The sequence below is a fragment of the Schistocerca americana genome, chromosome 1 (assembly GCF_021461395.2).
Source record: "Schistocerca americana isolate TAMUIC-IGC-003095 chromosome 1, iqSchAmer2.1, whole genome shotgun sequence".
Taxonomy (NCBI): Eukaryota; Metazoa; Arthropoda; class Insecta; order Orthoptera; family Acrididae; genus Schistocerca; species Schistocerca americana.
Genome location: NC_060119.1, coordinates 136,422,037 through 136,426,861, shown reverse-complemented (window position 1 = coordinate 136,426,861; position 4,825 = coordinate 136,422,037).

Here is a 4,825-nt window from a genome sequence, read left to right as displayed (position 1 = left end):
TGAGACTGTGAAATGCAAAGACATCAAAGGTCTACAATTCTGACAATTAGCCTGCAAAACTCTCCCATGAATCACTGATCTCGCTGAGGCAGGATGAATTGAGTGTACATATAACCACAACGGAGGGGTATGTCGAACAGCCATCCTCATCAGTGGTTCCTGAACAGTGGCATCAGTCCATCAGTAGTTGCAGGGACACCTGTCTGGATAACTGAGTGATCTGGGCTTCTCACAAAAGCCAACTTGACCTTGTTGTGCAGGTACTGCGAGTGGCTGAACGCCGTTATTTTTCCCGAGGGCATGCATCTGTACTGTAAGGCTTGTAGATGATGGGATCTTCATGAGTGAGATGTTTCGGTGGTGATACTCATTTGTATCTCTAAGCGGGGAACATTCACAAGGACGCCGTTATTAGGAAAATCTGAACTGGCATTCTATGAGCCGGAGTGTGGATTGTTGGTAGTCTTAATTTTGTGTCAACATTAGGGGATGTGAAAAAAGAAATGGATATGCTGAAATTTACGGTGTGTACGGTGGTAGAAATAAACGGGAGCTGTGGTGAGATTAAAACAGGACTATCAACACAAAATCAGACAGTGGCAATGTGGGAGTAGGGCTAATAACGAATAAGAAAATAGGATTGTTGGTAGAAATAAACGGGAGCTGTGGTCAGATTAAAACAGGACTATCAACACAAAATCAGACAGTGGCAATGTGGGAGTAGGGCTAATAACGAATAAGAAAATAGGAATGTGGGCAAGCTTCAATGAACAGCATAGTAAGTGGATTGCTGTAGCCATGATAGTAATGAATCCAACATCCACCAAAATAGTACAAGATTATTTTTCAACTAGCTCCGCAGATAATGAAAAGACTGTGTAATGAGGTAAAAGAAATTATACAGATAATTAAGGGAAACGAATATTTAATTGTAATGGGCGTCTAGAATTTGATAGTAGGAAAAGGAAGGAAAACTAGAGGGAGTATACAGATTGGGGGAAAGGAATGAAAATGAAAGCCATCTGATAGAACGTCGCACACACTATAATTTAATTGTTGTTAGGAGCTGGTTTAAAAATAATGGAGGACACTAGTATACAGGGAAGAGACCTGGAGACAGAGAAAGGTCTCAGACAGAACATAAGTATGAAGAGAGAATTAGAGAAGAAATTAAATCTTCACAGTATGACCAAATAAATTGTAATTATGTCTGCAAAGGACTTGGCCGACCGCTGTGGCCGAGTGGTTCTAGGCGCTTCAGTCCGAAACCTCGCTGCTGCTATGGTCGCAGGTTCGAATCCTCCCTCGGGCATGGGTGTGTGTGATGTCCTTAGGTTAGTTAGGTTTAAGTAGTTCTAAGACCGCAGATGTTAAGTCCCATAGTGCTTAGAGCCATTTGAACCTTTTTTTTTTTTTTTTTTTTTTTTACAAAGGACTTGGAAGAGCATCTGAACTGAATTTATATTGTCTCGAAAAGAGACTGTAACACGAACATCAACGAATGTGAAACAAGGGTAAGACTGTGCTGTCGAATTAATTTAGGTGATGCTGAAGGAGTTGGATTAGGAAATGAGAAGCGAAAAGTATTAGATGAGTTTAGCTATTTGGGAAGTGAGATGGCAGAAGTAGGAAAGATATAAAAGACTGACTTGCTATGCTTGTTAGAGCATTTCTGTGAAAGAGAAATTTATTAACATCATCCTTTCTAAAAGTATTTGTACGGCATATACCCTTTTAGGGAAACGAAACATTGAAGACAAATAGTTCAGACAAGAAGAAAATGGGAACTTTTGAAATGTGTTGCTACAGAAGAATGTTGAATATTAGAAGGTAGATCGAGTAACTAATGAGAAGGTACCGAATCGAATTGGGGAAAAAGATATTTATGGATAAATTTGATTAAGAAAATCCGTTGATAGTACACGTTCTGAGGCATGAATAAATCGTCAATTTGGTAATGGGGGAAAGTGAGAGGAAAAAAAATTGTCAAAGGAGACCAAGGCATAAATACAGTAAACAGCTTCAAATGAATGTAGTTTATAGTAGTTACTCACAGACAGAAGAGGTTTGCATACGACAGAGTAGCTTGGCGAGCTGCATCAAACTATTTTTCGGTCTGACGCCCACAACAATAATAGCCAACAAAATTCTGATTACGCCTGAATCCAGAAATCATAAAATGAAGAAAGATAGCTACAGTACGAAAATGTAATGCGCAAATCATAAACTGTAATGATTAGTTCACAAACGAAATAGAAAAATATATGTGGTGGATAGACATGTACTTATAGAACACTGACAGCGGGAATGGCATTAGTGAACATTCAATAAAAAGCATCAGATAAGGAAAACATAGTCAAGACGCTAAATTTCAAGAAACAGAAGGAAAAGCAATAAAAGTAATTCAATAATTTGTTACAGAATACTTATCAATAAAATTCGTCTACTGTCGTTTATAGCGTTTTTTCTTCGCCAACGTACATTTTGAAGTCACAGCTTCATCATCAGAGATCCAGTTCTTATGTGAAAATCTTCATTGCAGTGTCAAAAAGCTAGAAACGTAGACCTATGGAAGTGCATTTCTAACCGCAATTTCCGAAATTATGATAGACTACAGAGATAATTTCAGAAGAACATAAGAAAATTTTTGCTAGAATGTATCATGTCGCTACGAATATTAACTTCTTTTGTATATGACATCACTGTACCACGCAAGCGTTTCGTAGTGTGTGGTGTCACCGCCAGACACCACACTTGCTAGGTGGTAGCCTTTAAATCGGCCGCGGTCCGTTAGTATACGTCGGACCTGCGTGTCGCCACTGTCAGTGACTGCAGACCGAGCGCCACCACACGGCAGGTCTAAAGAGTCGTCCTAGCACTCGCCCCAGTTGTACAGTCGACGTTCATAGCAATGGTTCACTGACAAATTACGCTCTCATTTGCCGAGACGATAGTTAGCATAGCCTTCAGCTACGTCATTTGCTACGACCTAGCAAGGCGCCATTACCAGTGTATATCGAAATGGAAATTATGTACAGTCAAGAGAGATGTACACCGATTGTGGATTAAAGTTAAGTATTCTACCAGTACCTCCTGTTTTGCTAGTCTTATTTCTCTGACCTGTTCCAGACCTCGGGCCAGTCTGCGTGTAATTAAAAGCGTGCATTTCGGCCTCCTCTAGCAACACGGTGTTGGCTTTTCTGCCAACACTTCATAGTGAAATTGTGTGCTTATGGAATATTGTCTCAGTTATGTGACTAGATTTGTAATTTCCTGTCAGAGAGGTCACATTTCGTTGTAACTGACGGAAAGTCATCAAGTAAAGCAGAAGTGACTTCTGGCGTTCCCCAAGTTAGTGTTATGGGCCCTTTGCTGTTCCTTATCTATATAAACGATTTTGAGACAATCTGAGCAGCCGTCTTCGGTTGTTTGCAGATGGCGCTGTCGTTTATCGACTAATAAAGTCATCAGAGTATCAAAACAAACTGCCAAACGATTTAGAAAAGATATCTGAATGGTGTGAAAAGTGGCAGTTGACCCTAAACAACGAAAAGTGTGAGGTCATCCACATGAGTGCTAAAAGGAACTCGTTAAACTTCGGTTACACGATGAATCAGTCTAATCTAAAAGCCGCGAATTCAACTAAATACCTGGGTAGTACAGTTACGAACAACTTCAGTTGGAAGGAACACATAGAAAACGTTGTGGGGAAGGCTAACCAAAGACTGCCTTTTATTGACAGGACACTTAGAAAATGTAACAGACCTACTAAGGAGACTGCCTACACTACTCTTGTCCGTCCTCTTTTAGAATAATGCTGCACGTTGTGGGATCCTTACCAGATACGACTGACGGAGGACATCGAAAAAGTTCAAAGAAAGGCAGTACGTTTTCTATTATCGCAAAATACGGGATGATACAGAATTCGGGCTGGACATCATTAAAAGAAAGGCGTTTTTCGTTGCGACGGAATCTTACCACGAAATTTCAGTCATCAACTTTCTAATCCGAATGCGAAAATATTTTGCTGACACCGACCTACATACGGAGGAACGATCACCAAGATAAAATATGGGATGCAGCCTTGCCTAGTACTAAGTTTATCTTATTTCAATAGTTTTGTTTATCAATAGATACCGTTATGTAGGCATGTTATTCTTATATTGTGCTAAAGGTTTTTCTGTCAACTCCATTGCTATTTATGTACTGTTCAGTTTTTACTATTTCATTGCAAAGATGTTACTCTCTGTATGTTTCTACTTGACTCTAGATGTGTTACTTCTCTTCCAGTGTTGTCTGCTAACATTTAACTTCTTTGGTGATAATACTCAGTAAATGCCTGAAGATGGCCTTTTAAGCCGAAAACCGGTTAGCAATAAAAATAATATTGTAGAACAAAAGCAAACTGGTGCTTTTCATTTATTATTATAATGTTGTTCTACCAAGAACCGACGGAAGATTCTGTTAATATGATAAAATAAGGGAAATCAGAGCTAGTACGGAAAGATATAGGTGTTCATTCTTTCCGCGCGTTATACGAGATTGGAATAATGGAGAATTATGAAGGTGGTTCGATGAACCCTCTACCAGGCACTTAAATGTTATTTGCAGAGTATCCATGTAGATGTAGATGTAGATCACAATGAAGTAGCTCCAATTTGTTCAACATACTGAGTTTTCACAGATAACGCTACATGTTCCAAAACATGAGAAATTACTGGGACATTTTTATAGCTCAAAGAAAATAAATAAATTTTGTGTAATAAAATACAACTTAATTTTGAAAGAAATCTTTCACTTGTATGTTCTAATGAGGATGTAACAA